The 24,655-nt window shown below is 49.0% G+C and overlaps 1 protein-coding gene across 4 annotated transcripts in view; it reads left to right on the forward strand.

The window, feature by feature from the left end:
• The window catches only part of ZNF414 (zinc finger protein 414), a 132,207-nt gene that overhangs the window by 13,806 nt on the left and 93,746 nt on the right, over nt 1-24,655 (forward strand). The gene's annotated exons all lie outside the window — the stretch shown is intronic.

Below are 24,655 nucleotides of genomic sequence, written 5' to 3' on the forward strand. Positions count from 1 at the left end.
CCTTCCTCGGAAAACTTGGACCTATAGCTCATGGGCTGCGCATTCTCTTCAGGAAGTTTTAAAAACAAAACCAAAAACACCAAAAAAGATGAGTGTAAGGGATGTGGTGGTAGTGGTTAGAGCATAAATGTTCTTTCCTAGGAGGGACCACCTGCTGCTTTAGCAGTTGCATACTGGAGTTTTCCAGTAACCTGCTGGTGCTCAGTGGAAAAGATCAGTTTCTCTACCTCAATCGGCTAGTAGGAGGAGATAAAACACCTCATTCAGGACTATATTGAAGGAAAGGAGCTTACAGGTATGCCATAAATTTGCCATACAAGTAGTATACTTTATCAGCACCCAACTCCCCATCATGTTTTTCTCATCAAGCTTTTGTAATGTCTGCCAAAAGTAGTGTGGCTGTTGCCAATCATTCATTTGCCTCTGGCCCTGTTATCTTGATGAATGACTCTAGCCTCCCACAAGTATTGACCTGGTTAACACTGTTGAATTATAGCAAACTGGTGCATGCTCCTTTATAGATCATGGGAACTGCTATAAGCACCATGTTTTTGCCAGCCTTCTTTTAGCTAACTTGTAAAATTATTTGACCGCATACCACTTTGGGTTACCTTTTTAGGGTTATCAAGAATTACTGTATGCTGTTAATTTCATCTTTTATTCAGGTTCAAACTAGACTCCACAGAGTTGGCTTTTTTATTTTATTTTCTAATGTGCTTCAATAATGGACATTTACAAACAGGACACACAAACCAAACCCATATGCAGTTGAAAAAAAACAAGAGGCAATATCCTGTTTTCTCAAAGTACCAAAATTACTCAAGAGGAAGCAGCAGAAAAACACCTTCTCTTCCCAATTTAGCTTCTTAAAATATGAGAAGCAAAAGATGCTAGTCACACTGAAGGTGATAAAAGTCAGAGACAAGTCACAGAAGAGGGTGAAGGAAGCAAAATGGCAGTATGGTAAAAGGTGACTTTATTGATGAAATAAGACCTGACGTGGCCACATTTGGCATCTGCCTGTACCAGGGGCATGACCATGTCTGCAACAAATGTAGATAATTAATTTAAAAAAGCTTTAAACATAAGTAACCAAGTTTATTTGATCTAACAAATGTGCAGTGAACCAAACAGTTGTGGTAATAACATTGAACAATACTCAAAACTAAAATTTTTCAAAAATTCTTTTGTAAACATATATGGTTGAGATGTGATATTGGCAGGACATGCTATATCTGTGCCTTATGTTGAATGTGCATTATTTGAATATAACATACACTAATGTCAGCCCATTGAAATTTTAAAAGTAAAACTGATGAAAGACATTTAAAAACAGTCATACTAAACAGATAAAATCTCTAATCACAAGGAGATATGTAATAGAAACATACTTATAAAATCTTTAAGTGACTCAAGGGCCCTTTTACAAAGGTGTTCTGAAAAATGGCCTGAGGTAGTGCAGATGTGTGTTTTGGATGTGTGCAGAATCATTTTTCAGTGCACCTTTAAAAAATGCCTTTTTAAAAATTTTTGCTGAAAATGGATATGTGGCAAAATGAAAATTGTCGCGTGTCCATTTTGGGTCTGAGACCTTACCACCAGCCATTAACCTCGCGGTAAAGTCTCACTTGATAACCAGACAGTAATGACCTACGAGTGTCAAATACCACTTGGCACACATCCAACATGTGCGTCCGAAAATAAAAATTCCATATCATCAAGCTGATCAATCCATAGACTGGTGGGTTGTGTCCATCTACCAGCAGGTGGAGATAGAGAGCAAACTTTTGCCTCCCTATATGTGGTCATGTGCTGCCGGAAACTCCCCAGTATGTTCTCTATCTCAGCAGGTGGTGGTCACACACAGCAGCAGCTCTGGCTAGGCCTCCAAGCCTAATTTTTAGGTTTTGTTGAGTGCCTGGGGTTGAGGGCTCTTTTGAGCAAGTGCAAACCTGGTGGTGCCAGGTCCCTCCTTTTCTCCCCCCTCCCGCTGGCTCCGTTAAAAAAAAAAAAAAATTTTTGAACGTCCTTAAAGGCGTTTATTTCGACGTTTATTTAAGCGTCTATTGCAGCTACTCACTGGGACACCAGGTCGTTACAGCTCGGAGCGGACAGCAGGTAATTTTTACCTTTTTATAGCGGGCAGGGGGTTCCCCGATTCTTCTCCTCGTGGCATATGGCGTCGGAGGGCGAGGGCGCAAAGGGTCGCTCCCCGGATCGCTGGAGCGCTTCTAGAGGGGATGCGGGGGTCTTCAAGCCTGATTCGCCCTTGTTGGGTGACAGTTTCGTGACCGATGTATGTCCCGGTCCTTCCTCCGGCGTGGCGGTTTTTCCCGCCATAAACGCCCATCCCCCGCTCCTCGCCTCCGCCATCTTAGCCGGCCACGCGGCTCGGACGGCTTCTTCTTGGGCCGCCCTTGAGGTTGGAGACATTAATGCCATGAACGCCCTTAATTTGGGCGACGGCACAAAAGCGGCTAAAGTTAAGAGCCGTTCTTCCCGCGCGGCTCCTTCGCGGAGTGTCGCGCCGGACGCCATCTTGGATGCGCAGCATGTCTCTCCCCCGCTCTTGCGAGCGCCGGTTGAGGGTGCGTCTAGGGCTGTTGCCCAGGCTGCGGAAGTGCACAGTCTGGGGGGTTTCTCCCCCGAGTTTGTTTTGCTGCTGCATCAGGCCTTCCTCATGCACAACGCTGCCCCTGCTCCCTCGTCTGGTAAAGAGGTTGAGGTTCCCAGAGGCAAACGCCCTCGGGTTGATTCCCAGGCCTTGGAGGAATTTGTCTCCTCCGATGTAGATGAGGGCAGCGTGTCTGAGGTCTCCCAACGGTCCTTTGCGGATTCCTTGGAGGAGACGGATCCCCGCTCGGTTGGAGCGGATGACCCCTCTGCAGCGCGGCTTTTTAGCCCAGAGGATTTGCCCAACCTGTTGCTACAGGCCATGGACACTTTGAAGATTTCCTCTCCGGAGGACGTCTCTCCCTCAGCCCCTGTTGGCTCTGCCATTATGCTGGGGACGAAGCGCCCGCCTAGAACCTTCCACGTGCATGATGCTATGCACACCTTAATTTCGGCTCAATGGGATGTCCCAGAAGCGAGCCTTAAAGTGGCTAGGGCTATGTCCCGCCTCTATCCTTTGGCTGTGAGTGAACGTGAGGCCTATCTGTGGCCTACCGTGGATTCTTTAATCACTGCGGTGACTAAGAAAACGGCGTTGCCGGTGGAAGGTGGCACGGCCCTAAAGGACGCCCAAGACAGAAGATTGGAGGCGGCCTTAAGGTCGTCCTACGAGGCTACTGCTTTAAATTTGCAGGCCTCAGTTTGCGGTTCCTATGTGGCCAGGGCGTGCCTGACTATGGTGCGGCGGGCTTCCCCCTCGGATTCTTCCTTGAGGGATGATTGGCCGGCCCTGGAATCGGGCTTGGCCTATTTGGCAGACTTGCTGTATGATGTCTTGAGAGCCTCAGCTAAAGGCATGGCTCAGACAATCTCTGCGCGGCGGTGGCTTTGGCTGAAGCATTGGTCTGCTGACCACGCCTCTAAATCCCGCCTTTTAAAGGCAAGCTGCTCTTTGGGGTCGAGCTGGACAAAATCGTGACCGATCTCGGCACGTCTAAGGGCAAGAAGTTACCAGAGGTCAGGGCTCGAGCTAGTGCTCGCCCCGGTACCTCCAGAGGACGGTTTCAGGAAGCCCGTCGGTACCGCCCGGGCAGATCGGGCTCTTCTGCCTCCTCTTCCTTTAAGAGGACCTTCTCCCCCAAGCAGCGTTCCTTTCGCAGAGACCGCCGTCCCGGAGGTGCTCCCTCCGGTCCTCCCCCAGGGTCTCGTACCCAATGACGGGGTCTTGGTCCACGCCCCAGTGCAGATTGGAGGACGGCTGTCCTCGTTCCTGGGCGAGTGGACCACAATAACTTCAGACGCCTGGGTGCTGGAAGTCATCAGAGACGGCTACAAGCTAGAGTTCTGCCGACCCTTAAGAGACGGGTTTGTACTCTCTCCCTGCAGGTCTCCGGTCAAAGCTGTGGCAGTGCAGCAGACCTTGGACAATCTCATCCGCCTGGGGGCGGACGTTCCGGTGCCAGAAAATCAGCTTGGCAAGGGACGTTACTCCATTTACTTTGTGGTACCAAAGAAAGGAGGTTCTGTCCGGCCTATCCTCGACCTCAAGGGGGTCAATCGGGCCTTGAAAGTTCGGCACTTTCGCATGGAGACTCTCCGCTCTGTTATAGCGGCAGTGAAGGCAGGGGAGTACCTGGCATCCTTGGACATCAAGGAAGCGTACTTGCATATTCCCATCTGGCCTCCTCATCAACGCTTCCTGCGTTTTGCAGTACTGGGCCGACACTTCCAGTTCAGAGCCCTCCCATTCGGGTTGGCTACTGCTCCGCGGACCTTCTCCAAAGTAATGGTGGTCATCGCGGCCTTCCTGAGGAAGGAAGGAGTACAAGTCCATCCTTATCTGGACGACTGGTTGATCCGAGCCCCCTCTTATGCAGAGTGCGGCAAAGCTGTGAACCGGGTGGTTGCTCTTTTGAGCTCCCTGGGATGGATCATCAACTGGGAGAAAAGCCAGCTGCGCCCCACTCAGTCCCTGGAGTATCTGGGGGTTCGATTCGACACCCAAGTGGGCAGAGTGTTCCTGCCAGACAATCGGATTGTCAAGCTTCAGGCTCAGGTGAACCAGTTCCTAGTAGCCTCTCGTCTTCGGGCTTGGGACTATGTGCAGCTGTTGGGCTCTATGACGGCCACGATGGAAGTAGTGCCCTGGGCCAGGGCTCATATGAGACCACTTCAACTCTCTCTGCTGCAGTGCTGGACTCCGATGTCGGAGGATTATGCTGTGCGACTTCCCTTGGACCCAGCAGTGCGCAAGGCGCTGAGCTGGTGGATGCAGACAGACAAATTGTCTGCGGGAATGCCTCTGGTGACCCCAGAGTGGATTGTCGTCACGACGGACGCCTCTTTGTCGGGCTGGGGAGCCCACTGCTTGGGAAGGACAGCGCAGGGGCTCTGGTCTCCTGCAGAGGCAAAGTGGTCTATCAACCTCCTGGAACTCTGAGCCATTCGGTTGGCGCTTTTGGAGTTCATCCCGGTACTGGGGTGGAAGCCTGTACGGGTCCTGTCGGACAATGCCACGGCTGTGGCCTATGTCAACCGCCAGGGAGGTACCAAGAGCGCCCCTCTAGCCAAGGAGGCTATGAATCTATGCCAGTGGGCGGAAGCGAACCTGGAGCAGCTTTCAGCGGCCCACATTGCCGGAGTCATGAATGTCAAGGCGGACTTTCTCAGTCGCCATACCTTGGAGTCCGGAGAGTGGCAGCTATCTGCTCAGGCGTTCTTGGACATCACGAAGCGCTGGGGCCAGCCGAGCCTAGATCTGATGGCGTCATCGGCCAATTGCCAAGTGCCGCGCTTCTTCAGCAGAGGACGGGACCCTCGATCCCTGGGAGTAGATGCTCTTCTCCAACAGTGGCCGACACAAGAGCTTCTCTATGTGTTCCCGCCCTGGCCCATGTTGGGCAGGGTGCTAGACCGGGTGGCAAAGCATCCCGGCAGGGTAATCCTGGTGGGTCCGGATTGGCCCAGACGTCCCTGGTATGCGGACTTGATCAGGCTCTCAGTCGACGATCCTCTGCGTCTGCCAGTGGAGCAGGGCCTGTTACATCAGGGTCCCGTGGTGATGGAGGATCCCTCCCCCTTTGGTCTTACGGCCTGGCTATTGAGCGGCAGCGTCTGAGGAAGAAGGGCTTCTCAGACAAGGTCATCGCCACTATGCTGAGAGCGAGGAAGCGCTCTACTTCTACTGCTTACGCCAGGGTTTGGCGTATCTTTACAGCGTGGTGTGAAGCAGGCTCACTTTCTCCCTTCACTGCTCCAATTTCTTCAGTGTTGGCGTTCCTGCAAGAAGGGCTAGAGAAAGGCCTGTCGCTCAGTTCTCTTAAAGTCCAGGTAGCGGCTCTGGCTTGCTTCAGGGGCCGCCTGAAGGGTGTTTCCCTGGCTTCTCAGCCAGATGTGGTGCGCTTTCTCAAGGGAGTTAATCACCTGCGCCCTCCTCTGCACTCAGTGGTGCCTGCGTGGAATCTCAACCTGGTGCTAAGAGCATTGCAGAAGCCGCCTTTTGAACCCTTGTCGAGGGCATCTCTGAAAGACCTGACGTTGAAAGCAGTCTTTTTGGTGGCTATCACTTCAGCCAGAAGAGTTTCCGAGCTCCAGGCGCTCTCTTGTCGAGAGCCTTTTCTGCAGTTCACTGAGGCAGGAGTGACTATTCGCACAGTGCCTTCCTTCCTGCCCAAGATTGTTTCTCGCTTCCATGTGAATCAGCAGCTCTGTCTCCCTTCCTTTCGTAGGGAGGACTACCCAGAGGAGTACTCTGCTCTTAAATATCTGGATGTGAGACGAGTCATCATCAAATACTTGGAAGTGACCAATGATTTCCGGAAGTCAGATCATCTGTTTGTCCTGTGTGCAGGTCCTCGTAAGGGTCTGCAGGCTGCTAAGCCTACAGTGGCAAGATGGGTCAAGGAAGCCATTGCAGCGGCTTATGTGGCCGCGGGGAAGGTGCCGCCTATCCAGCTGAAGGCTCACTCCACAAGAGCTCAGGCGGCCTCGATGGCAGAGGCCGGATCCGTCTCCTTGGAAGAGATATGCAAGGCGGCAACTTGGGCTTCGGCTCATACATTCTCCAAGCATTACCGTTTGACTGTGGCTGCACGGGCGGAGGCCCGGTTTGGAGCTTCAGTGTTGAGGTCAGGGATTTCAATGTCCCGCCCTGGGTGAGTACTGCTTCGGTACATCCCACCAGTCTATGGATTGATCAGCTTGATGATATGGAAGGTAAAATTATGTATAATCATACCTGATAATTTTCTTTCCATTAATCATAGCTGATCAATCCATAGCCCCTCCCAGATATCTGTACTGTTTTTATTCTGGTTGCATTTCAGGTTCAAGTTTAGTCTTCAGTTACTTCAGAAAGACTTCGTGTTCAAGTTTTTTCACTTGGATTCTTCAAGAGTTAAGACGAGTTTGTGTTACAGTGAGCTGCTGCATTCCTCTCCCCTCCGTTTTACGGGGCTGGATTGAGACTTAAAATTCTGCCGGCACTCCCTCCCGCTTCGTGCGGCTGTAGGGCAGCTTTGTACCCTTCCCGCTTCGGCGGTGTTAGGGCCAGTCAGCTCCTCCCGCGGTTGCGGTTGCAGGATAAGCCAGATCCCCCCGCATCGGCGGGTGTGGTGTCCCTCCCCCGCTCCGCGGGGATGAGCTGGACGGATTCCCCTCCCCCACTTGTGTGGGGATGAGCTGGGTTAATTCCCCTCCCCCACTTGTGTGGGGATGAGCTGGGTTAATTCCCCTCCCCCGTTTCGGCGGTGGTGAGCTGGGCAGAGTGTCCCTTCGTGGGTGTAATTCTCTAAGTGCTGAGTCCTGCGGATGGAGCTTTGATATCGACATACTGAGGAGTTTCCGGCAGCACATGACCACATATAGGGAGGCAAAAGTTTGCTCTCTATCTCCACCTGCTGGTAGATGGACACAACCCACCAGTCTATGGATTGATCAGCTATGATTAATGGAAAGAAAATTATCAGGTATGATTATACATAATTTTACCTTATTATTACTACGTGCGACAAAAATGAAATTACCGCAAGAGCCACATGGTAGCCGGGCGGTAACTCCATTTTGGCACTCGAGTGTGCGTAGACTTTTGCACAGCTTAGTAAAAGGGCCCCTCAATGAATCGGATAAAATGCTTACCGCTAAGATAATTTATTGAAAAAAATATGTAAAACAAATGGTAGGTCAGTAAAAGCAATTGGAACAACTGCAGCTGAAAGTAAAAATCAGCAAATATTAGAAACATAAGAAAAAGTGGTGGTGTATATGCTGATTAGTCATAAAACATACTAGAACATTTCCTACAGTTGCTAGTTGAAATAAGTCAGAAAGTAGTGGGGTAGAAAGAGAACAGAGCACCAAAAAGCCCGTTAAGTTGGATGTTGAATACAGCTCCTAAGAAGCTTCATGCAGGGCTTACTGTAGTTACCCTATGTTTGTAAGGGCCTGTAAGACCTGGCTTTTTCAGTTGTTTACAATATTTTGTTGCCTTTTTTATGTTCTCTTTCAGTCAATTTCTGTATATAGTTTTGTAAATCACCTGTAACTTTTTATTTGGGACAGATGCCTCAAATTTTAATATACACAGGGCTGTGGTGGAGGCTAAGGGCAGCGGTAGCAGGTGGCGGGCAAGGAGCCGTGCCCTCCGCCTCGACAGCGGTTGCTGGATCTCTGTGGGACTGTGACCCTTGCCAGGCCCTTCCGGATGCACCGACGGGAGACAGCCTGCTCGTTTCTGGTGGCTTCCCCAGCATAGAGGAGAGATCGGTGGCATCTGAGCGGGCCCCAGCCTGTATGCCGTCGGGAGTGGTGGTGGCAGCAACGCAGCCTTTACTTCTGGGCCTGCTAGCAGAGATGGTGGTGGTTCTTACATCGGCTGCTGTTCTGGGTTGCTGAAGGGCGGCTCTAAAGATTCCTCCGGACTTGCTGACCATGACGGCCGCAGTCGCCTCCTGCTCTTTGAGGCCAGCGACAGAGTGTGAGACGAAGGTGAGGCAAAGTGTGGAAGAGGGCGAGTGGGCCCGGGCTGATGAGTGGCTGAAAGGGGCCCCGCGTAAGATCAGGGAGACTCTGCTCGAGCTTCACCAGCATCAATCGCTGTGGGCCTTCGGGAGGAAGCCCGCGGTGGCGGCTGGCGAAGTCCCAGGTCTAAACAGTGTGTCCAAATCAGATTTTATCTGACTTATGAGAATTTAGCAAAATATGAAGGACATGAAGTCACAGACTGAGATGGCAGCTTAAGCGCGGAGCGCCGTCGGGGCATGGTTGAGAGCGAGCGAATCCCATAGAATTAAGTGGCATCCGGAAGTGTGCATCGAAGGGGAAAGGTCCTTGAGGAATGCCACCGAAGAAGGGACTGGAGCAATTCCATTTTTCAACAGAGCAAGGCAAGAAAACACAGGCGGCGTCAGCGGGGCTGCAGCAGAGTGGAGTAAAGATGGCGGCGAGTCCGGCGGTGGCTGAGGAAGACACGCTGAGGATGGCCTTGAGACTGGTGCAATTGCGAAAACGGAGGTAGTGGCTTGGTTTCAGGACTTGAAAGCTGACCTGACAGGATATACAAACTGCCCTGAGAGAAATCAGGGCCGAAATTCGCGATTTGGGAACATGTCCGTGAGATGGAGGAGGGGATGGAGACTTTCAAGCAGGACATGGGGAAACTGCATAAAGTGGTGAATGAGAACGCGGTAATTACAACAACTCAGGGAGCAGGTGGAGGACTTGCGATTTGAGGGAATTCCTGAGTTGGACATCTTTAGTAATTGTGAATCAGTGATTCGAGAACTGTGTGGGTTCATTTTGAATTCTGAGGATGGAGGCCAATTGCCAGACCTTCGCATCCAGAGAGCGCACAGAGTGGCTGGCCCGCAGCGGGAAACTCGCCAGAGGGACGTGTGTTTTGCTGATTTCCCCATGAAGGAGAAGATATTGACCAGAGCAAGGCAGCAAAAAGAAATTTGGAAAAACTGTAAGATGGAGTGTTTCAAGATTTGGCCTGGACTACATTGCAAAAGCGTCTATCCTTCTGAGAAGCCACGATATTTATGAGGGGATCCGGTACAAGTGGCTTTTTCCATTTGGGATGTGGCTAACTGAATGGTAAATCATGTAAAGTTAAGCTCCCAGATGAGGCGTGGTCCTCACTGTGCTGTTTGGGGTGCAGAGATGTTCCTGTCAGAAGGAGCTGCAGGAGACCGCCAAGGAACCCAGAGCGAATTTGGCGTGGCGGAAGGTGGTGGATCGGGGAAAGACATCTGACAAGCAAGCTTCCTGAAGGAACACAGATCTTGTGTGGACTAGTGGTGAATTGCTTGAATTAGTGGGGAGGTTGGGGGGAGGAGTGTGAATGAATGCAATGGATGTGGGCGTAAGTAGGGTGGCGGGAGGGATAGGGATTAGCTTTGGAGAGGTTAAAGTCCTGGGAGAGTGCGTTGATTGATTCCTCGTGGGATGGCTGATTTACTGACAGATCAGCTACGGGGAAGGGGAGAGATTGGGGATAAGTTGGAGCAGAGGAGTATGGATTTGGAGCAGGGGGGAGGGGAGAGACCTTATTGGTGGGTACATGGAATGTAAATGGGCTAATCAGGGGAAATGCAGTAGAGTATTTAAGAAGTTGGGTAGGCTGAAGTGGGATGTAACATTTTTGCAAGAAACACATTTAAGACCGAGGGATGTTTACCTACTGCATCGTAGGCCTTTTCGGGAAGTGGTGGTACATCAGAGAATGGGACCAAAAAGGATGGGGGGAGTGGCTATTTTGATAAGACAAACTTGTGGAATGGTGATTAACGAGGTGTTTCGGGATACTAGTGGGCGTTGTGTGGACCTCAGAGGGTGGTTGCGTGGGAAGGGGTTGACACTGATTAACATTTATGCTCCGAATGTGGGGCAGAGGGACTTCTTTCAAACATTAAAAGAAGAAATCTCGGGATTTGTCGGAGGGCAGGTTGTGGTGGTGGGGGGGATTTTAATATGCCCTGGATGCGAGGCTAGATCATTCGACAGAAGGAGGGCAGCAGAGTGGCCCTGGGACTAAAGCATTGCTACAGTTTTTGGAGGTGGTGGATTGTTGGAGGTTGTTACATGGGGTGCAGTGGAATTACACCTTTTACTCGCATGCAGCACAGACGTATTCCCAGATAGATGGGGTTATGGGTGCATCGTAATGGATGGCATATGGTGGGGGTGGCTGAGATAGAGACCATTTGTGTTTCTGATTATGCGCCATTGTGGATTAAATTAATTGGGTTGGACCAATGCAGGCGACAAGGGGTCTGGAGACTCAGTGAGTCACTGCTTGGGGATGAGAGAGCTTGCTATTCAAGAATTCCGACGCTTTAATGACAATGGGGAAGTAACTGGGTGTTATGGGATGCGCTGAAGGTAGTGGTGAGGGGTGCTTTGATTAAGTGGTGGTCGCGCAAGAAAAGGGAAAAGGGCAGAACTTGGTGACTTTGCAGAAGAGGTTATTGCATTTAGAACAGCTGCACAAAAGAAACCCTACTGAATACTGGGGATCCATGCCTAATTTAGACAGGTTTTTAGGCATGGATCCCAGCACTATACACTATTCTAGAAAGGGAACTGATCCTGGAAGGCCCATTTATAAAATACCATTTAGCGCTGTTTTTTTGTTGGGGGGGGGCACCGAATTTTGAGCGCCACTTATGAAATCCAGCATAGTATAGATATATAAAGGTAAATATGCATCTCCTTAAAGTGTACAATTGCAAATGTGCAGATTGGATGAGCCATTTTGGTCTTTATCTTCCATCATTTATTATGTTTTGAAGCTGTGTTGAAAAGCTATCTGAAGTCATTTTGAGTGAGATTTGTCTCTTCCTTCCCCCCTCCCCCCTCATTTTTGTTTTTGTTTTGTTTTTTTTAATTTCCTCTTGACATTTAATGCAGTGTAGTAGGGTAGTTCAGACTTCACAAGAAGCTGGGGCAATCTCTTCCTGTGTTCTGTCCATATCCAGGGAACTTGAGCTTTGCTCACTAGCATACACCTACTGAGCAATATATCTCTGTAATTGGCTGTAGGAGTAAAGAAGAAATTTAGGCATATTTTTATTTTAATATTGAAGAGTTCACTTTTCATCATAGACAAGATTACTCCACCTTCATGTACAGACAAGCATGTTTATACACAGCTAAGCTAAACAATGTCATTCCATATTATCAAGCAGATCAATCCATAGACTGGTGGGTTGTATCCATCTACCAGCAGGTGGAGATAGAGAGCAATCTTTTGCCTCTCTATATGTGGTCATGTGCTACCAGGAAATCCCCAGTATTCTCTCTATCTAGCAGGTGTGTGGTCACACGCAGCAGCTCTGACTTGGTCTCCATGCCTATTTACTTAGGCTTTGTTGAGTACCTGGGGTTGAGGGCTCTTCGTGAGCAAGTGCAAACCTGGTGGTGCCAGGTACCTCCTTTTCTCCCCCCTCCCACTGGCTCCATTACAAAAAAAAAAAAACTTAACAATCTTGAAGCAGCAAAGATTTTACTTGCAGCTGCTCACTGTGACAGTTGCCTTTTAAGGGCAAGCTGCTCTTCGGGGATGAGCTGGACAAGATCGTGACTGATCTCTGCAGTTCTAAAGGCAAGAGGTTGCCGGAGATCAAGGCAAGGGCCAGCAGTGCTCGCCCTGGTTCCTCTAAGGGCCGTTTTCAAGAAGCCTGTCGGTATCGCCTGGGCGAGTCGGGCTCCTCCTCCTCCTTCAAGCAGAGGTTCTCCCCGAAGCAGCATTCCTTTCGCAGAGACCGCCGCTCAGGAGGTTCTTCCTCCGGTCCTCCCCCAGGGTCTCGTACCCAATGACGGGGCCCTGGTCCATGGCCCAGAGCAGATAGGAGGAAGGCTGTCCTCTTTTCTGGGCGAGTGGACCAGGGTAACTTCAGATGCTTGGATTCTAGAAGTCATCAGAGTTGGAGTTCTGCCGGCCCCTGAGAGGCGGGTTCGTGAACTCTCCCTGCAAGTCTCCCCCCAAAGTGGCAGCAGTTCAGCAGACTCTGGACAACTTGCTCCGCCTTGGGGCGGTGGTCCCAGTGCCCGTAGAGCAGCGTGGCACAGGACGTTACTCCATTTACTTTGTGGTGCCAAGGAAAGGAGGCTTTTCTCGGCCTATTCTCGACCTCAAGGGAGTCAATCGGACCTTGCGAATACGGCATTTCCGTATGGAGACTCTCCGCTCCGTGATTGCTGCAGTACAAGAAGGAGAATTCCTGGCATCCTTGGACATCAAGGAAGCTATCTGCACATTCCCATCTGGCCGCCTCATCAGCGCTTCCTGCGCTTTGCAGTGCTGGGCCAGCACTTCCAGTTCAGAGCCCTCCCGTTCGGGTTGGCTACGTCTCCGCGGACCTTCTCCAAAGTGATGGTGGTCATTGCGGCTTATCTCCGCAAGGAAAGAGTGCAAGTCCATCCCTACCTGGACGACTGGCTGATTCGAGCTCCCTCCTTTGCGGAGTGTGGGAGAGCGACGGACAGGGTCATTGCTCATCTGAGCTCCCTGGGATGGATCATCAACCGGGAGAAAAGTCAGCTGTGCCCGACTCAGTCCCTGGAGTATCTGGGTGTTCGGTTCGACACCTAAGTGGGCAGAGAGTTCCTGCCGGACAACCAGAGCCTCAAGCTTCAGGCCCAGGTGGGCCGGTTCCTAGCCTCCTCAGCTCCTTGGGCTTGGGATTATGTGCAACTGTTGGGCTCCATGACGGCCACAATGGAGGTAGTGAGTGCCCTGGGCCAGGGCCCATATGAGGCCACTACAGCACTCTCTTCTGCGGCGCTGGACTCCGGTTTCAGAGGATTGCGCAGTTCGCCTTCCCCTGGACCCGGCGGTGTGAAAGGCGCCAAGTTGGTGGCTGATGTCAGACAAGTTGTCAGCCGGTATGCCTCTCACGTCTCCGGAGTGGATTGTCGTTACTACGGACGCCTGCTTGACGGGCTGGGAAGCCCACTGCCTGGGAAGAACAGCGCAGGGGATATGGTCGCCGGCGGAGGCGAAGTGGTCCATCAACTTCTTGGAACTTCGGGCCATTCGGTTGGCGCTTCAAGCGTTTCTTCAGGTACTGATACTGAGGCCAGCTCGAATCCTGTCAGACAATGCCACGGCCGTGGCCTATTTCAATTGCCAGGGAGGTACCAGGGGCGCCCCCCCTAGCCAGGGAGGCCATGAAGTTATGCCAGTGGGCAGAGGCGAATCTGGACCAGCTGTCGGCGGCTCACATTGCGGGAGTCCTGAATGTTGAGGCGGACTTTCTCAGTCGCTATACCTTGGATCCCGGAGAGTGGCAACTGTCTGCTTGGTTGTTCTCGGAGATCACAAAGCGCTGGGGCATGCCACCTTGGATCTGATGGGGACCTCGGACAATTGCCAAGTGCCGCGGTTCTTCAGCAGAGGACGGGACCCTCGATCTCTGGGGGGTCGATGCTCTTCTCCAGCAGTGGCCGGTACAGGAGCTTCTCTACGTGTTCCCGCCTTGGCCTGTGCTGGGTAGAATTCTCGGCCGGGTGGCGAAACACCCAAGCCGGGTGGTCCTGGTGGGTCCAGACTGGCCCAGACGCCCTTGGTATGCGGACGTGATCTGGCTTTCTGTAGACAGTCCTCTGCGGCTTCCAGTGGAGCGGGGCCTCTTACATCAGGGTCCCGTGGTGATGGAGGATCCCTCCCCCTTTGATCTTACGGCCTGGCTCTTGAGTGGAAGCGGCTGAAGAAGAAGGGCTTCTCGGACAAGGTCATCGCCACTATGCTGAGAGCTCGGAAGCGCTCTATTTCTACGTACGCCAGGGTATGGCGTACCTTTGTATCATGGTGCGAGGCAGGATCCCTGTCGCCCTTCACGGCGCCAATTGCTTCAGTTTTGGCGTTCCTGCAAGAAGGTCTGGAGAAAGGCCTGTCGCTCAACTCTCTTAAGGTCCAGGTAACGGCTCTAGCTTGCTTCAGGAGTCGCCTGAAGGGTGCTTCCCTGGCTTCTCAGCCAGATGTGGTGCGTTTTCTCAAAGGGGTTAATCACCTACACCCTCCTCTGCACTCGATAGTGCCTACGTGGAATCTCAATCTGGTGCTGCGGGCCTTGCAGAAGCCGCCCTTTGAGCCATTATCGCGGCTGTCTCTGAAGGACCTGACGTTGAAAGCGGTCTTTTTGGTGGCAATCGCTTCAGCCAGGAGGGTTTCCGAGCTCCAGGTGCTCTCGTGTAGAGAGCTGTTCCTGCGATTCACGGAGGCAGGAGTGTCTATTCGCCCAGTGCCTTCATTCCTGCCCAAGATTGTTTCTTGCTTCCATGTGAATCAGCAGCTTTGTCTACCCTTCTTACGTAGGGAGGATTATCCAGAGGAGTATTGTGCTCTCAGATGCCTGGATGTTAGACGAGTTATCATCAGATACTGGAAGTGACCAACGATTTCCCGAAGTCGGATCACCTGTTCGTGCTGTTCATGGACCCCCGTAGGGGTCTGCAGGCATCTAAACCTACCGTGGCACGTTGGGTCAAGGAAACGATTGCGGCGGCTTATGTGGTCGCAGGGAAGGTGCCATCTATCCAGCTGAAGGCTCATTCTACTAGAGCACAGGCGGCTTCGTTGGCAGAGTCCAGGTCCGTTTCCTTGGAGGAGATTTGCAGATCGGTGACTTGGGCGTCGGCTCATACCTTCTCACGGCATTATCGCTTGGACGTGGCAGCAAGGGCCGAGGCCCAGTTTGGAGCTTCAGTGTTGCGTTCTGGGATTTCCATGTCCTGCCCTGGGTGAGTACTGCTTGGGTACATCCCACCAGTCTATGGATTGATCTGCTTGATGATATGGAAGGTAAAATTATGTATCATACCTGATAATTTTCTTTCCATTAATCATAGCACATCAATCCATAGTCCCTCCCAGATATCTGTACTGTTTGTTCTAGTTCAGTTATATTTCAGGTTCAAGTTTAGACTTCAGTTCCTGTTCAGGAGGACTTCGAGTTCAAGTTCTTCCACTTGGATTTCCCTGGAGTTGGGACGACTTTGTGTTACAATGAGCTGCTGCTTCTTTCACCCCGTTTCGACAGTGGTTGGATTCATAACTAAATTATGCCAGTACTCCCTCCCGCTTTGTGCGGTAGTAGGGTAGCTTTGTTTCCCTCTCACTTTGGCGGTGATGGGTTAAGCCAGCTCCTCCCGCAGTTGCGGTAGCAGGACATGCCAGTTCTCCCCCCCCCCCCCCCCCCCCGCGTTGGCGGGTGTGGGTGCCCCCTCCCCCTGCTTCGGCGGTGGTTGGGTGGCAGAGTGTCCCTTTGTGGGTGTAATTCTCTGTTTGGTGATTCCTACGGATGGAGCTTTGATATTGACTATACTGAGGATTTCCTGGTAGCACATGACCACATATAGAGAGGCAAAAGATTGTTCTCTGTCTCCACCTGCTGGTAGATGGACACAACCCACCAGTCTATGGATTGATCTGCTATGATTAATGGAAAGAAAATTATCAGTATGATACATAATTTTACCTTGTTAATGTCTTTCAAGCTGAAAGGGATCAATGTCTCCCCAAAAGATGATTAACAGAAGGAAATATTTGTTGTTACTCCAATTCCACTTGTTATGGCTGGCAGCCATCTTAATCGGAAGCAAAAACTGCTTGGAAATGAGCATAAAAACAGGTATTCATTTTTAAGTTAAGCCACAAAACTGGGGATAATGTAAAAAACTGGAATAAAATATATCACAGATATATTTAGATGTAAATACTCCAGACCTTTATTGAAACGATATCAAAAAATATTTATTAGTATATAAATACACTCCTACCACATTCATACTACACACACTCAACTGCCTATCCTAATTGCTGAACATAATACTGCAAACAAATAGACTGTTGTCCAGCTTTAAGCTCCAGAAAAGAAATTAAAAAAATTATTTTCAAAACCAGTCTGACCGCGGTCCCAAGGGCACCAATAAGCAACAACAAAATTCTAGAAGCGATGTCATCAGACAGTCAGTAGATGATGACTGTCTCAAAATGCAAACTGAAGCTGTCGTCTTTCAAGATTGTTGGTTTGCAAGAAATTCTTTTGATGCTCAATCTTAAAGCTGACCAAGTAAACATATATAGGTGATGTGTGAGGTCCGCAACCTTCGTACCAGGCAGGGAAGTGACCAGGTGATTCTCATGTCCACTAGCCACCCAGCTATCTATATGCCTAATAAATCACCAACTACAACAGCTGTCCTAACCCTTCCTTCCTTCCTTGAAAGACATCCTTTGTGCCAGAGACTATTGGATCCCCTGGTGGGCAGGTCCTGACTACAGGATTACTTTCAACTTCACCAGGGTGATGCTGTCCTTTTAGGAGACCTCCCTCCTCTATGGTAGCACAGGGGCTGCCAGACTGGAGGTGGGACTTTTCTACAATGTCCTAGGTTGGCTTGTAGGCCTCCTCTAGGTACCTCTCCCTCAGCTTATCTGCTACTCTAACCTCAAGAGAACAGATTTGTTCTCTGAGTGCTAGGAGCTGTTTGTATTGAGCACATACATATAACCTCTCACCAAATGTGAGATAATCATACATGTGACACGATGCAAAAGACTGGATAGCACCCCTCTCGCTGCTGTCTGCTACCTCCCCAGCAGCCAAAGAACAGAAAATTAGGACTTTAGCTAAAGCCACAATAATTTTACAATGGACTTTGCACCACATTTGGAGTGACAGCTGATGTCATAGCTCCATAGAGAGGCTAATTCCTAAGGAGCTCTTCCAATCCCAAATTTACATAATTAAATTCCTGCTAAACTTTTTGTATCAAAAGCATTTAATTGGAGCACTCTATTTAGCATATAAACTATTATGTGAGATCATAACTGCATTACTTGCAAGAACATTACACACACAAAAAAAGAATGCAAAGAGTAGCTCCCCCCCCCCACACACACACACTACCTTACAATCCCTGATTTAAGGTATAATCAGGGCAGGAGTGATACCCATGTCAGCTAGGGTTACCATACATTCTCCTTTTAAGAGGATGTCTCCTCCTTTTGGACAACTTCAGATATGTCTAGATGGACTGTACAGGTCTTTATCTGCCGTCATTTACTATGTTACTATGTCCTCTAGGTTTTTTTTTTAATTTCTAGGAAAATATTCTCTTTCTTTTATTTGCCTATGACCAACACACCTACCTGCATAATGAAAGAAACCTTCTCTGGCTTATTAGTCAGTCTGGACACATGGGGGCGCTGAAAAGAATGAAAGGAACTTCTTTTTTTTTTTTTTTTTTATTATATTTTTATTAAAGGTTTTGTCATACAGAGAATACAAAAGTAAACACAAAATCAAACAAAACCCCCCCGGAAATTAACCCCCCCCCCCCCCCCCCCCCCAAAAAAAAAAAAAAAAAATCATAAGCATAATCAAAGTCAAAGTTCCATGGCAATACCTGGAGACAAATTGCAGGGTTACACAAGGTCAAGGAGTGCTATGTGGCTCCTGACAAAAAAGGTCTAAACGAAATGAAAGGAACTTCTGATCTGCTGGTTGAATTTGTCAGAGGAATTTGTTGCACAATTTTAAACATATGTCACGCAAAGACTTTCACATGTATCTTAGAAGCCAGCCAAAGTTGTTCAGGGATATCTGCTCCTTCTGAGAAGTACACTTGGGCTCAGGTGGAAGTTTTTGAAAAGTAAATTGTCTACTGTGGTACTGTAAGTTAGTCACTGTTTGTGTATTCATTAAATAAGTCATTTACGCATTTGATATGACTAAATATTTCTTTAGCTAAGGTAGCAACCATTGTTTTTTGTCTTTAAATATGTAACCCTCATGTCAGCTGTACTCTCAAGATAACTGCTGTGACCTCTTGTGGCAGTCCCGTGAGATTGCCATTAGGGGTCATGGCAGCATTTTGAGAGCAGAGCCAGCATGGACAGGAGAGACCGGGGATCACTCCTGCCCTCACTATACCCCTAGACTGCCGGGGGTTTTAAGATAGACCCGAGGGGGCACCTACATGTGAGCAGGGGGTGGTGTCAACTCCTGTTTGGAGGGGAGGGAGGGAAACAGGACAAAGCACAAATTTTCAGTTTCCACCAAAAAAACACGGTCCATTTTTGGCAAAACTGAAACCATGGCCTTAGCTGTCCGGCCAAAACCGAAACCGAGTAGAAAAAGGGTTTGGGGCCAGGTATGACACCAAAATTTGGTCGGCCTCTAGACTCCGATGCTAGACACTAAGCAAAGGTGAAAGTAACATCAGCATTGGTTCTCTTTGCACAGAGCCAGGAGCTCCAGGCCACAGTCTCACCAGTACCTGAGAGGAGATGTCTGTGCCGTGAGGACTGCGTCCCATCTGTGGAATCGGTGCAGATCCATCAGTGTCCCTGAAGCTGGGATCCTGCCTCCGAATCGGCTCCAACATCTTCACAGACTGTTTACACACTGGTACCGGTTCTGCCTTTACTGATGCCTCCACTCAAGGAGAGTTTCCAGGTCATGCTACAGAAGGAGCTGAAGCACATCCTAGCCTGGCATGATAACCAGCACAGACTATAGTTGCACAACAGTCTATCCTAGTTGGTGCCTCATTGGGCATCAGAGCCGGCATTGACTGACAGTAGTGCTCCTTTGCAGCTTGTCAGGGGAAGACCTGACCTCTTGGAGGAGAAATTGATTGGCCTATCTTCGGACCCCTCCCCCACCACAGGGAAGGAGAAAGTCTCCCCCCAGAGCAGCTCTCCTTTGTTGATTTTTCTGAGGAAAATGGTGGAAGCCATTTAAGTTGGAAGTCGAGGATGAGCCCAGGGCTTCTATGGAAGCTGTGACAGTACCTGTTCACAGCATCTTTAAGAATGCACAGATGAAGAATTGGAAGACCCCAGTCTCTGTGCAAGTTGTTCCAAAGAAGGTGGACTCTATAAAGTCCAGAAGATTCAGGAAGCCGCAGCTTCCATACCATTCCATGGTGATCTAATCTGCTCCCTTAAGAGCCAGAAGTTTGAAGACGCGTACTTTGCTCCCTCAGGCAGGGGATGCTTATACTCTGGAGTCTTTTTTGAGGAGGGGGGGAGGAAAGCTTTTCAAAGCTTAATGCTCACTTCCTGCATCCAGTATTACCAGCACTACATGAGCATTTACTTGAACTAGGTAGGCAGTGCGTTTGAGCTTGCAGACAAACTTCCGCTGGGGCAGGCCACAGAACTTCGCCAGCTAGCCACGAAGCAGAAGGAATGTTGTAAGCACATTGCTTGAGCCAGTTTTGATACTTTTCACGTGGTGTCCAGATTGTCCACCATATGTATCGGTATGCAAAAACTTTCATGGCTTCATGTCTCAGACCTGTAATCAGCTCTTCAGGGAAAGTAGGCGGACGTTCCTTGCTGAGGAGACGTCTTTTTGAGACAAGGTGGAGGAGGTAGCAGAGCTCATAAAGAAGAGAACTGATACCATCAAGTCCCTTTTTTGGCCCACTCCTCCTGCAGCCGTAGTCGCCTCTCTGAGTTTTTCGGGTGGAAACAGAGTGCCTACTATTCTCAAAAGCTTAGGTTCACTCCTTCATCCTGTGCAACAAGCCAACCTCTGCACTCCCGTTCTCAGCAGCAGAGGCCCCAAAACTCCCAACCTGCAGTCTAAGCAGAGGATGAGCTTTTGACTGGCTCCAACAGAGCATAGGCAACATAAAAGTGCACATCCCAGACGACCTACTGGTAGGAGGGAGGCTGAATGTTTCCAAGAAAGATTTCCCCTTGTAACCTTAAGTAGAGGAGTGTGGTAGCTGTGTAACCTGAAACTGGTTGGTACTTGCAGAACCCTTCCAAGTACTTCCTCGTGCCCAAAAGATTGGGGGGTGGGTCAATTTCATTCCATCCTAGATCTAAGAGTCCTGAAAAAAATATCTGGTCATAGAAAAATTCAGGATGACTCACTAGGTACCCTTTTTCCCATGATTCAAGAAAATGATTGGCTATGCTCTATGGATTTAAACGATGCTTACGCCTGCATCCAGACACCTCCTATCACAGAGAAGTACCTCATATTTCAAGCAGGGATAAGCCACTACCAGTATCACGTTCTGCCATTTGGCCTCTTACTGTGCCTGTTGTGCTCACAAAATGCCTTTTAGTAGTTGCAGCTCTGTTATGTAGACTGGGAGTTCATGCTTCCCTACCTCGACAATTGGCTGAAAAAGTGCACATCGAAGGAAGATGCTCACAGATCAATACAGAGAGCTCTTTGGGTGTTGGCAATACTAGGCTTTGTTATCAATTACCCCCAAGTCCCAATTGGAGTACATTAGAGCCCTGCTAGACACATTTCAGGCTCAAGTCTACCTACCTCAGGTACAGGCAGATGGCACTCACTTATATTTCCACTGAGGTTCAATGCAGTCATCAGGACTCAGCTTGGCAGATGAGGTTGATGGGCCATATGTCTCCACTGTGCATGTCACACCCATGGCTGGGCTCCACTTGGTGCCCAGTAGACCCCTAGCTTCAGGGATTTTAGTGGATGTCATCTGTTACACCCCCCCCCCCCCCCCCCAAGCTAGCTCAGTTGCTGCTCTGGTGGACAGTTCAAAGCAGTTTTACTCAGGGCTTCACACTCTGGGGCTGATCCACTCGAAACTCAGCTTCACGTCAATCTGTAGCTGAGGGCTGTTTGGGGTGCTCTAGAAAGGCTTTCAGAGATCAGCTGTTGAATAAAATTGTTGTAATCCAAGCAGACAATCAGGTTGCTATGTACTACATCAGCAAGTAGGAGGATACGGGCTCCTACCCTTTGTTCCAGGAAGCTTTCAGGATATGGCAATGGGCCTCCACTCAGGGACACATACCTGGCAGGCAAGAACTGTAGTCTAGTAGACAGACAGATTGAGTAGAGTGATGCAACACAACAATTGCCTGTAAGATCTTCCAAGAGTGGGGTACTCTGTGGATCCTTTTGCCACTCATCGCAACAAGAGTCCCTCAGTACTGCACCAGACTCAGGTCACATGGTAGACTAGTGTCGGATGTTTTTCTCCTGAAATTGGGGGAAGGGGTCTTCTGTATGTATATCCTCCCATACCTCTAGTTGGGGGAAAAAAAACTTGAAACTCGAGCAGGACCTTAGCATTGTGATCATCACGCCTTACTGGCCGAGATAGATATGGTTCCCTCTTCTGAAGTTGTCATCCAAAGAACCTTTAGAGATTGGAGTGGTTTTTTTTTTTTTACTCTCATCACCCAGAATGAGGGGTGTCTCATACAAACATTTATTCCTGTCTCTCAGAGTTTGGTTGTTTGAAAGTGTAGAATTTGCATCCTGAAGATGTTTACAAGGTCCTGCTGGCTTTCAGGAAAGATCCAACAAGTTGTGGTGTACTTTCAAGTGGAAGAAATTTGCCATGTAGTATGAGGACAAGGCCCTAGATCCTTTCTGTTGACCTACACAAAAACTGCTTGAATACCTTCTACACGTTTCTGAATCGGGTCTCAAGACCAACACTAAGGGTTCATCTCCATGCAATTGGCACTTATCATGTGGCGGTAAGTCCATCTCCGTGAGAGGTTTGCGTTGACCAAGCCTCCAATCAATCCTCCAACTGTCATTGTTCTCACCCAGCTGATGAAAGCTGATTTTGAGCCACTTGACTCTTGTCATCTAAAGTACCTGACCTGGAAGGTCTTGTTTTTGGTGGTGGTCACTTCAGCTCACAGGGTCAGTGAGCTTCTGGCCCTAGTAACTGGTCCATCTTTACATGAAGTTTCATCATGAGTGGTTCTCTGCATGCATTCTTCCAAAGGTGGTGTCTGATTTCCATCTTAATCAGTCACTTGTCCTACCAACATTTTTTCCTAAAACAGTATGCCTGTCCTGGACACACCTTGGACTGTAGGCGAGCCTTTGCTTTGTATCTGGAGTGGACTAAAGTCCATAGGCAGTCTACCCAGCTTTTTGTTTCGTTTGATCCATATAGGATGAGGACAGCCATTGGTTAACACACACTATCCAATCGGCTAGCAATCAGATTTCATCTCCTTTACTTATGCCTAGGCTGTGTGATTCTAGAGGGTTATGTTGGAACCATGAATGTGTATGTAGCCCACTTGAAGTCAACTTCCATTGAGGAGTTCTGCAAAGCTGCAGTCTTCAGTCCACACTTTCACTACTGCCCAGAGCAAGTCTTTTTTTATTTATTTATTATTTTCATATATAAACTTGACAATAGGTGGAACTTTCTAATACAGCAAACATGCTAACCAATACCTGCCATAACAGTTTCACATAACCTGGTCTTATCATCCTCTTCTAACCCCTCCCCCTCCACCCCCCCTCTCCCTCTTCAATGTCTTATCAATTCTATCTTTCCCAATATTGCATTGTATTTTACTATCTAGAGATGCTCTGTGAGGACTGCTATTGTTCATAAGATTTCCAGATTTTCTGGTGCTGTAACAAAACGGCCAGTCCTTAGCGCTGTAAGTTTTGACATCAAGCAAATGTAGTCCAGTTTCTGCAGGACTCTCTGAAGGCCCGGCAGCGACGGTTGCTTCCAAGCTGCTGCCAGAACCAGCTTACTTGCCACAAATACTTGTCCAGCAAATTGATGTACTGGGTTTTGGACTCCTTTAGGTTTAAAATGCAGTAAACAGTGGTCCTTTTTCATTGGGTAGGTCACCCCAGTCACCTCATGTAGAAATTTCAATATCTCTACCCAGTAGGCCTGAGCATGTTGACAGGTCAACCAAATGTGGAACATATCTCCTGTTTCATCGCATTGCCTCCAACATTTTGCTGAACCAGCCCGGTACATCTTTACAATGCGATGTGGAGTGTAATACCAGCAATATAATATTTTATGTCCATTTTCAATCATGGCACTAGAGATTGACACTTTAAGCAGAGACCTTAATGCTAATTTCCATTGTGGGAATGTATATGTCCACCCCATTTGCCCAAATAGTGTTCTTTTGGGTTGGAATATAGAACTAATGCTCCGTAGAGCCTTGAAATGCTACCCTTTCCCCCTCCTTTCACCATTCCACTTTCTACCCGGGTTTCAGGTAGACTAAGCTCTCCCTTTCTCCTTCGATTTATAAAGTCCCGGACTTGATAGTATTGGAAAGCTTGCAGGGGGCATAACCCGTGTTCCCTGCAGAGCTCCGCAAAAGGTACCATCTTACCCTCTTCCCACATTTGTCCTAATGTACACAGTCCCATATCCTTCCGGTTACAGTAGGCTGTGTCCTGCCTACCCGGTTCAAAATGGGGAGCAAATCTAAGATACATGTGGCGAAAATATCTACGTCCCGGGAGAAACTGTTCTCTGATTTTGCTCCAGGTAAGCAGGGGCCACTGCATCAATGGTGGACATCTTTTAATTAGCTCATCCAACTCCTGTTTAGTCAGCCATGGTATAGCCCTGAGCGGAAAGAATCCCATCCAGCCCTGTTCCATCTTTATTCCTAATTTCTCCGTATCTGTGAACCATGCAGCTATTATTCTCAGATGTGCTGCTTGGAAATACGAAATGAAAGAAGGGACTCCCATCCCATCCCCCCTTGCTCTCTTGATTGATACATAACTTCCCGTCTAACTCGCGGGGGTCTTTTTTTCCAGATAAAAGACTTTTCTCTGGAGGCCTCGTAAAAAGCTGTCTGGTATTGAAATCGGTAGTGCCATAAAAAGGTATAATACCCTCGGGAGTATCACCATTTTGACTGCGCTAATTCTCCCAACCCAGGACAATTGCAAACCATCCCATCTCTGTAGATCTTGAAAAAGTTGTCTTCTTATCTCTGGAAAATTGAATTGAAAGAGCTTGTCAGTGTGTCTCGGTATATTAATCCCTAGATATCGGATATATCACATTGCCCAACGAAATGGGGCTATGTGCTGTAGTCAGGATTTTTGTTCAGTGGTAATATTTATATCTAGCGCCTCAGATTTATCTAAGTTAATCTTGAAACCCAAGACTCCCCCGTAGGCGTATAATGTCACTAGCACTCTTGGGAAAGAAGTCTCGGGATCTCTCCGCATAAGCAGAATGTCGTCAGCAAAGAGGAGAGCACGGGTTTCCAGAGCAA

This window comes from Microcaecilia unicolor, chromosome 11 (genome assembly GCF_901765095.1).
Source record: "Microcaecilia unicolor chromosome 11, aMicUni1.1, whole genome shotgun sequence".
In the NCBI taxonomy this organism is placed as follows: domain Eukaryota; kingdom Metazoa; phylum Chordata; class Amphibia; order Gymnophiona; family Siphonopidae; genus Microcaecilia; species Microcaecilia unicolor.